This window comes from Lagopus muta, chromosome 7 (assembly GCF_023343835.1).
Source record: "Lagopus muta isolate bLagMut1 chromosome 7, bLagMut1 primary, whole genome shotgun sequence".
NCBI lineage: Eukaryota > Metazoa > Chordata > Aves > Galliformes > Phasianidae > Lagopus > Lagopus muta.
The window spans coordinates 23,350,391-23,368,239 of NC_064439.1; positions in this window are offsets into that span (position 1 = coordinate 23,350,391).

Sequence of the window (17,849 nt, forward strand, 5' to 3'; positions counted from 1 at the left end):
AAGCAGTTAAGTGGGTGCTGTGTCATAGTATGGTTGAAGCACACAGGTTCCTCATCGCAGTGAAGAGCTAGATCTGCTGTGGAAGAAGCTGGAAATAAAAGGGCTGTACCACCTGATTCATTTTTTCATAAGCAAATACAAACAGCTTAAAAGTGATGAAAAGTGCACACAAAAATACAAAAAAGTGGACATTGAACTTATGAAGATGCAGCTAGGACAAGCTGCCCAGGGAATCTATGGGTGCCCAGTATCTGGATGCTCTCAAGGCCAGGTTGTGTGGAGCTGTGAGAGCCTGTTGTGGTGGGTGGCAGCTTTACCCATGGAACCGGATGGGCTTTAATGTCTCATCCCATCCAAGCCATTCTGTGATTCTGTGATTTCATGATTCTGTAATTCAAAGATTCTATGAGATGCTCGCACTGAAACTTCCTTAAATGAAGCCACACCTAGCATTACTGGTTAAAATATATATTGAAGCCAAGCTATTTAGGTAAAGGCCATGGTGACCTCAGTGACATAGGATTAATTAAAATCTTTAGTGGTACTAGCAACAAGTAATTAGTATGAGTGTATTATAATATTGTGCTTTCTGCCTTTCTGATTTTTCTGATTTCTGTCCTCATTATTTGTATCTTTGTGGAGAGAAAATAGGGTGTAACAGATGGAATAATAATTTCAGATTTTTTATACCTTTTTTGGATGCTCCATTACATTTTGCTTGGAAAGAACGTACCATGCTCTGCTTTGGCTCAGAGAAATAGGACTGCCAGTAATTTTATATTTCATTGTAGCAGCGGTTTACCTGACCAGTAGAGCAATATGTAGCAAAATGAAAACCATACAAGAGCAAAAGTTTTAGATTCACAGATGGAAAATTGCTAGGCAGTTAAAGAACTGAGAAGTTCTAGAAGTTCAACTAGAAGATGACGTCTTCAGAATCACAATTTTTAGAAGTGTTCTCTTAAAAATCAGGTTTTCCTGCCTATTTTTATTACACACACTTCGCTGCCGATATAAACAACACAAGGAGCTGTAAAGGTCAATCGTTACACTAGGAAGCATCAGTGATCTTTTGCTTTACAATTTTTCCAATGGCTTTACAATGTACGGGTGCTAAAACAAAGAACAGGAGCCATTATAAATACTGTGCAATCCAGGACATCATAGGTATTTCGAATCTGATCGGTGGAAAGACTAAGCCAGCAGCCTGTATGTCCTGTCAGAACACGGTGATTTCAGCGGCCTTTGGATTAAAACCATGCAAACAGGTTGTTTTGGGTAAAACACAAGACTGTTTTCTTCCTAGTCCACATCTGAGTGCAGAGACCATCCTCCTCCCATTTATGTCGTGTGTTTTGACTGCATATTCCTTGCAGACCCAATTCCATCATTATTAGCTTCTAATTTTCAACATCCACTTCTTTTCTACCTTTTTTTTCCAGCCAGCCTTCTGTTTTTAAAGCACACATCATCACTTCACTGGCTCTGCTACAAACTCCTCTCTTGATACTTCCTGATACCATATTTGATTTGTTCATTCTGTGCACGTTTATGACTGCTGGTCATCTTTTGATAAATTCCTGCATCTTCTGCTATATTTATTGTTTCCGACTAACAAGCTTTTCCTGCTTTCAGCAAAAATCTTACTAATTCTTAAATTCATGGTCACATGTAGCATTGCTACATTTAATTTCATTTAATTTTTTTGTCCTCTGGGTCATGTAGTTCTTGCAGGAGGGCACTCTGATCTTCTATGTTCCCCATATCTTCCACTTTGTGCTGTCAGCTGATCTTATCCCCTCACTGACAGCACCAGGGTCATTACTGAAAACAGTAGATGTACAAGTTTCTATAGGTTTCTGTATCACAGAGATGTTGTAGATGAGCTCTTCTTCTACCAGTCTTGATACTTTTTCTCCTGCTATGCTTAATTCCTTTAGGAACACCGATAGTGACTTCCCCCAGTTCACACAATGTACTTTCTTTCTGTGAGTGGAACTGGCTGAAGGTGTCATAGCTGTGGCTGGAGTACTCTACCAGATCTGGATAGCACTGGCACAAAATAGATGGTTTGATCTGGTTCTCATAAGCTCTACATTTTTAATTTAAGCCAAAGAAAATTTGTTCCTAGCATACCTGCTTATTTGCTATTCCTTGCTTCTGATACTAAATGATACCAGTCCTTTTTCTTTCTGACAATCACAGGCACTGCTTCATACAGAGATTGACCTTTACTTCATTACCAATGATGAACAAGATCTGAGTGCGTATTTGCTGAGCTCACAGATGCCCACAGGGACCTTACACAGAAATAGATTGTGGCTCTGCATATTGCTCAGGAAGAAATGAAAAGCCTTACTCAAGGTGTTTTAATTTCACTTGCTAATCTCCAGGGGGAGGAACCCCTCTCATCTCTTCTGAATGGAGAATTAAAGACAGTTCTTCATTTCATATGTGAGAAGGTCATAAGAGCTGATTAACCCTGTGAAAAAGCTCTAAAATATTCAGGAAAAAAATATATTAAGGCTGAGTTGGGCTTAACAAAGCACTTCAAAATGAAAAATACATTTATATTTTGAAACATGTCAGTTTTGACGAAATTAATTTGACTGAAAACAAAAGAAGATACTTCTCAATTGCTCTAGGTTTTACCATTCCAGAAGCTTTTAATTTTTTTATTTTATTTTTAATATATATCATAATATCTCAACTACCTATTTTTAATTGGTTTTGCAGTTTATTTCAGTTCGGGAAGAATTGATTTTTTAAATTTTTTTTTTGTTGTTGGCTTTTGTTGGCAAAAGTTGGCTTTCACTGGCCAACTTTTCAGATCTGCCACTATGTTCATAAGCAGTCCCTAACCTGGCACCACAAGAAGCTGCATTAGTGCACACCTCTCCTGAACTGCCTTCCAGCTGTGTTGTTGAACACCAGTTAATACATCTGCTCCTTAGGGTGAAGCTTCAGAGTTCTCTGTGCAAAGCACAAAGTTGCTGCCTGATGACACTGTGAACAGTAGAAAGTGTGTACAGCCACAGCTGGAGGAATTCAATTACAAATTGACTTGCAGCAACCTTCTATGCAGGGGTAGAAAAGAGGCTGTTAGCAGAAGGGACAGGATGGAGGTGATAAAGTCAAGCAAAAGGAGAAGTGGTTTAGATGGAATCAAAATGTATGGGCATTGCAGCACCGGAATTCATAAGAGGCAATCGCTTCTTTCTGAGACTACTGTAAGGAGGCACCTTGCAATGCACAATGGCCATGCTGAATTCTGTGCTGCTCTGTCTTATCTTGCTCAAAACATGCATCCTTCTGCTTATTCTCAGTTTAAACAGGAATTTCATCTCAGATATGCCTAACTGGTCAGAATTATTTGATGAGAAGATTTAAGATCTGGGATCCTAACATTTTAACCTTTATCAGAAAGGGAAATCAAGTTCTTGTGGTATTACATGTTTATTTTTTTTTTTTTTTTTTAATTTTAATTTTAAAGCATAGTTTTGGAATGTGGCAAAGTCCATGTTGGATTTATGTAGCTTGCACTGCGCAGGAATCATAGAATCATAGACTTTCAGAATGGCCTGGGTTGAAAAGGACCACAGTGATCATCTATTTTTACCCCCCTTCTATATGCGCAGGGTCGCCAGCCGCTAGACCAGGCTGCCCAGAGCCACATCCAGCCTGGCCTCGAATGCCTCCGGGGGTGGAAGTCGGGTTAGGCGATCAAAACGGTCGCTTTGGAGCTGCGGGACGCCTCACAACTGCGATTGAGAGTTACTCTACAGTGCCATCTAATGACGAGACTGGATCATACGGGATCCTCTGTCAACGATTGTCAGAGTAGGTGAAGATCTGCAATACCTAAAATTACTTCACAGTTTTTACAGATTTATGCACTTTTTTTTTTTTTTTTTTTTTTTAGAGAAGAAGCACTTTTAAATGTGCTTCTTCTCTAAAGCTAATGAAATTGTGACCTTTGCATCAGATAATGTTTGAAAATACAATCAAAACATATGTGAAAAATGAAACGTGTATTTGATGCATGCATGCTAAATGTAAGCTATTAGCACTGCACTTTTCAGTTGCATCCTGCAAAGATATGCAAATTCTTCAGCAACAAGGAAAACAGAAAATTGCATCAAAATACAAATCACATGTTAGTATACGGAAAACAAGTCTTATAATTAAAAAATGGTGAGAATTCTCTGTCTGCAGGGAAAAGAGGCAAGTGTTTTGTAACCTTTCTCAGGGATGCAGAGTCAGCTGTGTTCTGAGCCTTTCTGCTAAAACTCCATAAGCCCTGGGCATGCTTAAGTTAACCCTACTGGGGAATGTGTGAGAGCACTCAGATACTATTTTGGGGCTGTAGTGTCTAACCACTCTTATGTTTCAGATATTTGTGTTTGGTTCAGTACAGCATCAACTCTCAGCATCACACAAGGAATCTGATGTGAAAATGGGTAGCTGTGTACTAGGGTTCTTCCAGAGCAGCTTGTTCAGTGCAAGTTAGTCCAGTTATAGCATGACCTGAAGAGCCCCTGTGCTGCACTCCATGCAGATAGTGAGGTGCTTATGATAGCATTCTGCTCACATAATTAGATACCACCTTGAAAACTCCAGAGAGCGAGGTATTCTCTGCCAGCTAGTCATCTGATTTAACTGGAATTGTTAAACAATTAGGTTATGAGCACTTAGAATATCATGAGGTGATATATCAAGAGCTTAAATGAGTTTCTCAAAAGCAAGCCCCATTAAACCAGTTTCCTTTTCATGAGTCAAATAGCTTTGCAGGAAAGCTGGAAGTATCAGACCTTATGCATTTGGACCCAGATGGAGGTGCTGACAATGCAGTAAAATGGTCTGAATTGAGCAGTCACAAAACAGGTGCACAGAGAGCAGTGAGTAGCTGAGATGGATGTCAGATCAGAAGTGTCTCAGGTGGGGTTCCACAAAGGTCCACCTGGGACTGGTCACAATCAGTTGATATTTTCATCAGCAAACTGGATAAGAGAATGCAGAGTGTGGCTTCATAAGTGAAAGGCTTGGAGAACAGACTCAAAAGCCATGCAACGAGACGCAGCTCAAAAGCAGAGAGATGAAATCTAGTAAAGATGCACCTAAGGTATTGCACTGAAAAACATACTGCAGATGAAAATCAGATGTATGGATGAATGCATAGTTATCTGAAATCAGGATAACTCTACTCTTTTCAATTAGAAAACATTTCCAGCTCTTCATTAATAAAGTGGTGACTACTGGAGCTGGTTCCTGACAGTGTCAGATGCGTTTACACATACTAAAAGCCTGTTAATTTGAAAATGAAGTAAGTTGAAATCTAGCCTGCTCAGCTGGCAACACAGACTGGCTAAGGACTGGGCAGGGTTGAAAGAAGATAGTGCTTGAATTCTTGGACAGACACGCATGAGCAGTATTTCATATTCCTTCAGATGTAGAAGACAACAGTAAAATACTTGTTCTCTGTGAAGAATGAGGCACATAGCCTATGTTGAGATACCCTTCCAGTATTTTGTTCAGTCACTTTTGACTGAATCTATGTGAGACTCTAAGTCAAACATCTCAGCTGCGCTAATTTCTTTTTGCCATAGTTGCTGGAACAATAAATGTTATTCAATTTATCAGTCTGATAATTGCTATAAAGGAAAATAAAGAAGAATTAAAGCAAACGGATCTGTAGTCCTTTTTCCTGTGTTTAATTTCCTTCTTTCTTTCTTTTTTAATTGCTGTTCCATCAGTTCAAAATCTCACTGAAAGTGATTATATAAGGGCCATAATTTGTTGTTCAACAGTTTGGTCATTAATGATCTTAAAGTTAGCTCTTTCTTTGTCACTTACAATGGAGGATGAGCAGAACTTGTTACTTCAGGTTTGTCAGCAGCAGTGTGTCCCATGTGCCAATCATTTCCATAGGCTCAGTACTTACTGGAAGCATAAACATTACAGTTTCAATAACATCTAAGCAAAATCAAAGGTTTTGAAGACTGAATTAATTTCACAATTTTTAGGTGCTCACCATGCATGTGCCTTTGGCTGAACTGGAAAAGAGAAAATGAGAAAATTCATCCTAGATTGGACATGCTGCCTAGGATAAGGAGCACTGCACGTTTGACTCCAGTGAGACTGGTTTAATCCATGCTGGCTGTAAAGGGATTCCAAGATCTTTAGATCAGATGTAGGGGCTTGATGCTGAAGCCAGGCAGACCTGGATTGTACATTAAAATGTCAGAACTCTATCTGAATTTTCAGGATCAAGCAGCAGAATATTGAGCCATAAATGAACCCAGTTTTTAATGAAAATAATTTAGAAACATTAAAGACCATTCCTATACATAAACTTACATGCCAGCACAAACACAACATTACAAAGATGCTATCATGAGTAGCATAGCATCATTTCAAGTAAGTCATATATTAGCTGACATTTTCATACATACTTTACTGGCTAAAATTGCCAGGAAACTCCAGCATACAGTAACAGGTACTATATAACTATAGTGCTACTTCAGAATTTTAACACATGCTACAGTTCTCCCACAGAGACAAGTGAAATGGTAGTGCTATGAGGGTGTGATTAAGTTCAGCATAGAAAATCATTACACACGAAAGAGCTGTTGTCAAGTATTCCCTTTTCAAATAGAAACAGCTCTTTTCCAGCTCTCCATTAAGAGAATGGAACTCTACTGGAACTGTCTCCTGATAGTCTCAGGATCAGACATGTTGGGTTGGAATTCAGTTAAATGAAAGCAATAATAAGTGGCTGAGAAGGGGACCTCGAAGGGAAGATTCAACCTTCAAAGGAAGTTTAAACACCTGCTGCTATACCAACATCCATTTCTGATATCATAGGCCAACGTAATGAAATAGCAGCCCCCATACAATCTTTATTGTTGTGCTTGGCTCTCTCTTGGAAAACAATAAGATGCAATATGAGGTTATTGAAATCTTTTTTTTTTGATACATTAGAGGACCTAAACTCAAAGAGAGAGGAGTCTAGCGGAGCTGTATCACTCAGTACATAAACAAGGTCAGGGCCAAATTCTTTTAAGATCTTTTCTGAAAAGATATCGTTCTGAAAGGACTCAAAAAGTCTCATCATCCACCTAGCTAAACTTTTGTTTTAACTCAGTCATCCAACACTATTAATATAAATACTATGCCACAGAGTGACAATAATTAAAATAAGCAATCACAATTTTCGATTGTTGCAGTTGGAATTTTGGAACTCTGGAAATTGTATTGCTGCAGCACAACTTCCTAATTCAATTGAAATTACTATGATTTATGGATTTCATTTTGGAATTATTCAAAGTGAGTGCTGAGATTTATGCCTTTTTACTTAATGAACTCAGGTAGCTTAAAACTCACTGAGTTCAAACCTGAGTTATTTGTAATTGCATGCTCTCCAGGATATGGAAATGCTCATAGTGATTTCATTGGGCTCACAAGAGAAGAACAGAGGATAAGACGAAGCTACCTTTGCCTGGGAAATGGGACTGAATTCTCAGTAGGCAGAAGCTGTATTCTTGTCTGTAAGCTTTTGGTGTAGGACCTACATTATCCCATTCCCTTCTGGAGTCAGATCAACATCATTACCAGCACCACAAAATAAATGATCTGAAACAAATTGCAAAGAGACATTTTTAATGGGAAAGCAAGAGGTCTAAAAAAATTTTAGTAAGATCATCACCGTTATGAATCACACTCCACAAAGCAAAAATAATTAAAGTGATGTTCTTAAAGTCCTACCATTTATTTGTATTTCCTTCCAGTAAAGGATGAAATACCAGGGCACAGATATTTCTGCAATACTTTTGTCTTCACCCAGAAGGTATAGAAAGTTCAGTATAAGTTCAGAAATACAGGAAATGGATTACCTAAAAAATCTGTGCATATCACATATAATAGAGGGGTCCAGACATTGAAAAGTTTAAAAAGTAGAAGTTCTCTAGCTAGAAAAGGACTGTGAGTGTAGACATCATTAAATGATTTTGATCACACAGCTTCAGACTTGGAGGAAGCCACCAGAAAGGTTATTTCTATTGCTGTTCTGACACAGCCAGAAACAGGGAAGATCTCCCAAGAAGTGTTTATCTTGGAGACTTTCCCTCAGAATAGGGAGAGAATGCAGTCTGATAAATCAGTTGTTTTTAGACTGTGCACTTTAGGCTTTTTTTTCAACTTCATAAATCTGTTTCATGTCCTGCTTTGTTTCTAATTTAGGATTGGTGAACATGTTGTTGATTTGCATTTTTAAGATTTATTTTCCACATAACAACATGCAAAAGTACAAACACACAGAATGGTACCTGACCACAGCAGCACAGTGGTCATGACTGTCTTTCCAGAAATTTAGCTCTTCTTGAAAGCCACTTTCATGACATAGTTTAACATACAGCAGATAAGCAAATTTCCTGGCTTTCCTGTGATGGATAGTGGCTGCTTTGCTTATAGGGCAGTCAGATTGTTTTGCACATTCAGGAACTGTTTGCCTTGTTCTTGCCCTCAGAACAGAAGGCTGTGATCATCAATTGAATGCAGAACTGCATCTCACCAGAAAGAACCTCATAAACCATGGCAGGAGAAACAGGCAAAGGCCTCAATTATGGAGATCTCACTCAGACAGCAGATCACAAAGGCAAAACAATGGAAATTAGGCACTGGTAGAATTTGAAGCCATTTGTGTAACTTACATCACTCTAAAGCTTATTGCCAAAAATGAAAATACTGCCTGTCAGTACTCCATTGCATTTTGCTGCCCTGTGACAGATGACAGCAGAGGGGCAGTCTGACAGAATGACGTCTGACATGGGAGTGCATATGAAACAAAGATGTGGAATTGAATCCTTCTGTGCAAAAAAAATGACACGTATTGATATTCATTGGTATTTGCTGAATGATTATGGAGGCCAAACTGTGGATGTGAGCACAGTGAAACATTTTCCTAGCAAAAATGCTGTCATAGCAGCTGTGAAACAGTGGGTCACCTCTGCTGGTTTTATGAGTGTGACATGTAGGCTCTTATTTGTTTCTGGAAAAAATGCATAACCAGTGGTGGTAACTATGTTAATATGAAGCATTTTATAGCTGAGAATTTTCTCAATTAAGTAGTGTTACTGTTCTTTTTGTATCCATTGTAGTTTCCATGGAAATAAATAGGAGGCATTACTTTCAGAGTAGCCAGCATAACTTCTTATGCCTACACAATCCCTTGGCACTAAATGGAGGACATCTTCCACAAAAGATATAAGAGCTGTTTCCTGTAGCTGCAGAAGATTCTGGTGCCACAGAATGGTATGTTGACGTAAGGCTTATGGAGTTTGCAACACTGCCTATGGCAGAAGTCAGGGGAAGAAGCCAGCCCTTCTAGAATATATCCAATTGAAATATTTGAACAAGCCTTCAACAAGGTGAGGCAATTGATCTGTAGGCAAGTTGGTTTTAAACAATAGTCAACTTTAACTGTCAGCTATCATCCATATTAATTACAGCAGCATTTCAAATGAAGAAGCTGAAGATATCAGCTGTCATGGAAGAACTATAAATAAGAGCAACTTCAGCAGCCATATTGCTAAGAAACAAAGGACCACTTTTGAGTACATAAGCACAGGAAGCAAAAATGCCCTTCTGGACTTCCCGGCGATAAAACTGCCTGTATACAAAATAAGCACTGTGCTGAAAGCAGAGGTGATCACCACATGACTGGTTACCAGGAATGCCAAAGAAAATTACACAGCAGATCAATAATGCTAACAGAAAATAATTCTTTTTTTTTTTTAAACTTCTTGTTTTTTAACCTCTGTACATCTTAACATGTGCATGACTGTTCAGATCCTTACTTTGGTTGTAATTGATGTACATGAAATTAAAGTAATAGCATGGTAAATGAGACAAATAAGTATCAGAAGACAAAGCTCCATGCCAGTTCTTACTTGCCAGTCTATAGCTGATCAGCAAAAGAGATCAATATTATGCAGCTTGATTGCCTGCTTCATTTTCCATTTTAATGACAAGTTGGATTATCAATAATTTATTAAATAGAACCATACTACGTGTTAACATTTACTGTCCTTAAAACCATAATACTGTAGTAAATAATGTCTTGCTTAAATCTATTTTAAAATACACCTTTTGTGACTCTTTATTACAAAAATAAGCCGCTCTGGATTATTAAAAAAATGTACTTTTTGAAACTGTTTCAGTTTGCAAGAGAGATCTTGGGAAGGATTAACAATATTAAACCAGCCCGGTTCTCTGCAGGTGGCACTGAAATATAAAATTAAGCTGACAAAGGCTAAAGGAATTCTTTTGAAATCTTCCTGGACCTCAGGAAATAATATTAGAAAGAAAACTGGCTATACTTATTGTATTTTTGAAAATAGAGTGTCTGGAAAATTATGTTTAACTAACTTCCTAAGCACCAGCTCTTCCTATGCATGTAAGGTCATTTTAATGAAGGGTCAATAATTAATGATTAGGCACTAAAGGCTTTAATAATGTAAAAATCCAAGAAGAATCACTGCATTATTAATTCAAAGTAAAAAAATTAACTGTGAATCATAGAAAGATGGTTCTGGAATCATAGAAATGGCTTCTGGCAATTCAGTGCCTGTTTGATGTTTTTATAATTCTCCTTTCCTTCCTGTCCTTGTTTCTATTTCTCATACATTCTCCTTCAGCACTTCATATAAAACTTCGTATTTAACTTAGAAGCCTTCTATCAAAATTAGCATTCTTTTAGCATGACCTTGTGGTCCATTTCTGAGCTCTCAGAAAGTTTTCTCTCCATTTCTTTCCAAGTAACAATCTTTATTACAGCTTCTTAGTTTACTTACCTATGCACTAAATCACTTGGAACTAGATCCTGGTAACTTCAAGTAGGTATAATTCACATGAATGGATTTAATTATTTTGCAAATGATACAGTTATAATGTTAGTAAGCTTCTAACATAAAATGATACTTTAATAGCCCTGTAACTTTTTGATTTTTTTTTTAGTTTCCCACAGCAGCTTAATACTTACCACCAAGCAAATAATTCATTATGTCAGTGGTCTACAATGGGAAAATAAAGCAATAAAAATATTTCTAGTACTGCCTTTCTATACTTACTTATAATTAGAAATTTCGTGCTGTTCTCTTATTTTCTGGACTGCAACCCAGCAGAAAATGTAATCAGGCAGATACTAGATCAGATAAAAATCCATAAGATATAACCAGCATGAAATGGACGGAAATGGAAATTGTCCATTTGGTCAAGTACCTCAAACATGCACAGCTGTTACTGATGAAGCAAATCTGCTCCAATACTAAGGTAAACACACATGAAGATAATCTCCTCTCATTAATTGTCTTCTATCTTCCATCAGTGTATGTCCAGAGTAACTACATTATAAAACTGATGCCATTAAGTGTAGAAATATTCAGAGTATATTTAAAAGATGGTGGGTTTTGTTTCTTTGTGGTTTTTTTTTCTGTTGTTGTTGTTTTCTTTTGTTTTCTAATGCCAGTACTTACTTTCGCCAATTTAGAATATTGTGCATCAAAACTACAAAGTTTTAGCCTCAATAAAACAGATATAATCCATTATATAACAATTTTAAAGTCTATACATCATACTCATGACTTTCTTAAGGCTATGCACACTCTTAACACTAAGCATAGCATGAATTCTACAAGGATTCTGGCTTAGATAAGTCAGAACCAGGAAACAGGATCTTCTTGTCAAGAAATACACAACAGTCTATAGATATGTGGCAGTGACATTACATCAGAAAACTCTTTCAGGTATTCATATGCGATGCGGTGTACAACTACTGTAGTAAGATTAATTTATTATGTCTTGAGGCATAACAGCTTGTACTGTAGGGAAATAAGATTCCTGAGCTTTCTTCCTGTACCCTAAAATGATTATTATTTTTTTTTAAGAGGGGCTTTAATTCAGTCCAAGTTTTGCTTTTCATCTGAGCGACAGTATTTGTTGCATATTACCTTCAGTTGCAGATTATATCTGGTCACGGAGAAGCCTATGAATATGTTGAAATTTTCATCTCAAGAAAATCAAAATAAGGCTTTGATGTGACAAACTTGTTTGGTGTCTATAGAACTCACATTCTTATGGCTTTCTGAAGCTAGAAATACTAGCTTGATTTTTCAAAATTATATCAGTTCTGCAGCATAGACCTGTGTTTTTATATCCTGGCATCCTTTATCAAGACAAGAGCTCTTGCCTCACCCACTTATGTTTGAAAATTTACAGGCATAGACGTATTTCATAGAATCATGGAATCATAGAATCAGATTTCTTCCAGAATATAACATCTTAACTTCCCTTCTGCCACATGTGGCTTAGCCTCTATTTAAAGCCAGGGTTTGCTTCAGCAGTAATTTAAAGGATGTGCAGTCACAGTATGCTGACTGAATTATACTCAATTCTGCCTTTGCTATGTGAGACATTGCTAATAGGGAACTGCAGCTTTCCTAACTGCAGTGAGTTCATTCTTGTGTACTCCAAATAAAAACCACCTTGAACAAATCATTAAGGTGTTTTTTTTTTCATTTGTATCCAGTGCTGAGATGTATAGTATTTATTTGTTAGAAAACAAAATAGGTAAGATTGCTAAAATGTGAAGGAGTGAAATGATGTGCAGCAAAACCACGAGATCAAGCATGTGCTAAGTATGAAATAGAGAAGAGCAGGCTTCACAAAGCATGTGATAACCCTTCTAGAAGACTGAGGCAAAATTTTTCATGTAAGTGAATCAGAAGAAACAAATCAAATCCTATTCACCATTCTAAGGAAAACAGATAATTCTCATACTTGTCCAGTGGTAATCCACTCCACAATGGTCCACATTTCTGTTGACATTTATTAGGTACTAAATGCCAAGTGTTGCTTAAGTTGTGTCACATTTTAGAAGATCTGACATCTCCACAGTAATTTTATCCTCCTCTGTCAAATTAATAAGATTTCCAAGAAAGACTAGGCTCTAGAGTGGTATTTACAGCAGGAGAGTCAAAAGTTAAATGTTAACAATTAGTCATGAATATTTAATACAAGTGCTTGTAAAATAATTTTTAATGATTGAATTCATTAAGGCATGAGGCTAAGAGACCTTTTAATGATTGAAGGCCATAATTTAACTATTGCTTTTTTTGGATAGCAAAAGGGGAGCCAACTGGGACAAATCTTTTCTGTATTCTACATCTGCCAGAGGGAAAAAACTTAGATAGTCCATGTGCCTGCTGCTTCCCAAAGATTGGAACCCCCACTCCAAAGTTAAAACACCAACTAGTTAGTAATGCTATTTCCAGCTGTGCCTTAGAGGTTACTCTTCTGAATGCTGTCAATTCTGCCAGTCTGAATATTCTTACAGTGGAAGAACTAAGGAAGATGTATGCAAATGACGTGTAAGCTTTAATTAAAGCAGAATAAAAAAGTAAAACTAAGACTTTAACGTGTTCTTACAGAACTGTAGCAAATTATGAAACATGAAGCAGTTTTTAAATATTTCTTAATATTTAAAATGCTTCCACAAGTCTTTTTCAGTAAGGAAGAAAATGAACGTGTTTTGACCTGGCTGCAGTTTTTAAATAGCTATTCTTCCTTTTTCAGTTGCCCAAAGTGTGAAAAAGCAAAACATGAAAAACAAGAGAAAATAAAAAAAAGATTTTTTGCCCATTTTTACTGAAAGTGACTTTTATATTTAAGGAAACATGAAGATTTGATCAGATAAAGTAATGTTTCTTTCAAGCCCACAGATTTTGTAAACTTTCTGAAAATAAAAGACATTACGGGTCCATTTTTTGCACATACTTCATGGTGTTTTTCTTATCTTTTCTTATACAGAGGTATATAGAAGGCATATCTCTGCTTTGCAAGATACATGGCGCTTTTTAAAGCACACCTTTTATACCTGCGGTAACCAATGATGATTTAAAGAGTAGATCAAAGGAGGCACTGAAGATTAACTCTGTACTGCATGCATGGAGTATGTCCAATGGAAGCTAACAAGGTAATTAGTTGGAGCATGTGACATATGAGAAGAGACTGAGATAAATAGTTTCAGGCTTAAAAGAAGAATAAAAGAAAATCTTTCTTATGTCCTTAACGCTTACTGTGTGGTGACAAAGAAACTGAAACCAGGCTCCCCTGAGAAACGCCCAGCAGGAGAACAAGAGGCCTGAGACTTCAAGCTAAGTGTGTCACTGACACTGGGCTTTCCACTGGCACTTGGTTATAAAGAGTCTTGAAAATCTATTGACTTTCCATTAAGGCTTCTTACAAACTGCACAGTTCATGTGGAAGGTGCAGGTAGGAAACTGCGTGGTCTAACTGCATGGTCAGTCTCTTTGGGTCTCAGGAGTGGCAAAGAGGTCGCTAGTTTTTCTGTAAATACTCAAAGTTTCTCCTTTTCCCAGTGTCTACGATCCTACTAGCAAACTATGAATCTGAATATGCAAATGTCTGTCTACAGTGTGCTTAGAGATAGTGCTATTCTTAGCCCTGCTTTGTCAAAATTGATTGAATACTGAGAAAAAAATACCCACATCTATTTATTCAAACCAAAATGCAAATTTGATTTCACACTTAGAAAACTCTTTGTTCTTGTTTTTATTCATGCCAGTTAATAGCTGTTTGCATAAATGTTTCCAAAGGGGTGGTGAATATTCATTTCTCTATAAGGCACTTGAAAGTTCTTGGGAGGTTGGGAGAGGAGAATGAATATCGATCCTTGAAAATAAAATCATGTGACTCTGACAATAAGTCATAGCCTTATACCACCTTATAAAATGGTGGTAGGTGTTTGGGAAGGTGAGCACTTCAATATGTCACCCATTAGTATAAGAAATATGAAGTTTCTGTAGTCATAAACAAAGATATTGTCTAAGTTAAATCAATAAGCTCCCAGTAACAAAAAGTTTTCTTGCTATTTTCTCAGTTAATTGGAATCACAGAATCATACAATCACAGAACAATTTGGTTGGAAAGGATATCAAAGATCACCTATTTCCAACCCTGCTGCCATGGGCAGGGTTACCACTCACCTGTTGTTAACCATTCTAATTCCATTCATTAATTTAATATAACCTAACATTTGGAAGCTGTTACCATATTCTGGTATTTCTGCAGTTATTTATTATCTCCGTCGCTTGACAGAACAGTCTACAACATCACTGAACATTAACTCAGATGAAAACCGTTGAACATGCAATCTCCTGACTGTAATGTCCAGGATATATCTTGAACTTAGAATTATTAGCACTACTTTTTTCTCTATGTCTGAAAGTTTAGAGCTTCCTGTTGAAAAACACATTCCAGTGGCAATTTTCTTTCTATAAGCGTTGTAGCTGGATCTAATCATATTCCAGAAAAGATACCTCATATGTCCTTTGGAGATCTTCCTTAATAATCCTTCCCTAAGTTGATTTCAACACACAAACACACAAAATGTTTATCTACATAATAACTTTTTCTAATAACTATATAATAATTCACACATATTAAAGTGCATGTCTGTCTATTTTTCTAAGGCATACCTGTTACGATCCATCATGGTAAGTTTGGATATTAAAGATTTATTTGAAATATATATATTGCAAAACAGCCTTAACTGGTGCAGTGGTCACAGTTTAAAAAGAAAAAAGAAAAAAAGAAAAAAAAAGTCAAAATGTCTCAGAAGGCATCTTCCAAATGTGTCTTCAGAGCAATATTCATACTCCTGTTGCAGAGATTTATTTTATATTTTCCTTTCAAAGAGGCCAGTTTAATTTTGTAGCAGGGGAAAAAAAAAATAATAACAGGATTGTATGCTGTTAACTTTTTCTGTGAAGTGTTGATGGGTTTCAACCAGTTCAATTTTCTTCACAAATTTATTTTCTGCTAGATTAGTGAAAATGCTAGAAAACTAAAGCTATAAATATAAAAAGAGATTTTACAACAACCAAAAACTCCAGTATTCTAATGTTTTCCTAGTGAACATATTTGAATTGGAAATAAACAGCTTCTGAAATAGACTACTTACTTTTTTTTACTATGAATTAAAAAGAGAGAGAGAGAAAGAGATTTTCATATTAGCATTTTTTTATTTTGGGAAAAAGATGAAGTTAAATGTCATTATATGAATTTTCCCTAAATTCTCATTGGGAAAATTTAAAACCTACTTCTATGTAAAACTTTTCTCTAGGGAGGATTTTTAACACTTTGAAGTTTATTGATCAGACATATCGTGGCAGGGAGGAAAAAAGGGATACAAGAACTCCTTCTGTTCTTGTTGTGCATGACTTTCAACTGCTCACAAATTGAGCCTGCGCTGAAAAAAGAGAAAAGCTGGATATGATACTTTTTCACTTCCCGTACAAACAGATCTAAAAGGAAGAGGTCAATAAACAAAATCCATGAGTTGGTTTGTTGCTGAACATGTATGGACTGTAAGATATAGTCTTCTATCAGTGTTTATCCTTTGGATATAGAAGCCATCACATTCAAGAATAGTCTCTGTACTTTAGGTATTTTTTTTCTTAATTTTCTCCATTATTGACTTGGAGTAACACATTAGAAAATTCATCTTAATTTGTCCTAAATTATTATTCTCTCCCTAATGAAATTATTATTCTCAACCTAATGAAAGAGATGATGCTTTTTCTTTCTGAGCACATTTTCCTTGGTTGATAGCAAGGAATTCTGCTATCTAACTGAAGTCCTGTGGAATACAGGGAAGCACTAACATGATCAAGGACTATGAGCAATGTTGGCGTATTACCTTTTAGTTTATGAATAAAATTGATAACAGCAATTTTGTCTCCTTTCGCTTTTTCTTTCTTGTTTTTTGTTTGTTTTCTTCCATGTGTGTGAGAGAGCTAATGTAGAATGTAAAAAAGTCCTTTTCTTAATCCATATTTCATGGGGTGTAAAGAAGATTTCTCAGTATCTCCAGAATCCAGGCATCAGGAAATACCTGAGTTGGAGACAGCAGGACTGCGTAGGGCTTGGCTGGCTTGGAATATGCTCTGGAACTGCAAGTATAAAGTGTGTGGCTTTCAAGTAGGCTAGATCCAGATGCGGATCTAGCTGTTAGGATTTTGGGATGTGGGCTGAAGGAAGTAGAACAAAGCACAAGTTTATTCTATCCCATGAGATTTAGAGCAGAGCAGCATGAAGCTTCAATGCTGATTCTAACTCTCTCATAGTAGTTTGCTTATGCACAGTCTAATGCACTTTATAAATGAGATTTGTAGAAGGATCCTATTGTTGTATGGCAGAACAGAAATGCTGAGGTAGCAGGCCTGCAACAGCACACAAATTTCCTGGCTCCTAGCATTTTGATCCCAGGTTTTGATTAAGAGCTTGGAACATGACACTAAAAACAAAGAGAAACTGCTAAACTCTAAGTTTGGATGTCTTGCCCTAGGCCATTCTGAAATTATAATAGTGGCCTGATGAAAACTTGAGTGCAGTGACAGTAAAATCCTGAAGGGTGATTAAAATGAGAAAAACAGTTGGTTAAATATCTGCAATATATCATAGCCCTGCAGTGTGGGACAGTACAAAAGATGGCATCGATTTGTGTGAATTTTCACTGAACACAGTAAAAAGTAAACAAATTACCTGTCTTACTGATTACTGTGCCTTAGGGAGGGCATAGCCAGTTGTACCACACGAAGTGGGGCTTTCTGTGCTTGATGGAAGGCTGACATTTACATTTCCAGCAGCTTGAAAGCATTGCACTCATAGGTACAGCTTATGAAGCTGTAGAATCCAACTGAACTTGTTACTGCAGCAGTACAGGTTAATAGCCAGGGCCCATCAGTGCCTGGAGGGAGAAAGCTCATGTG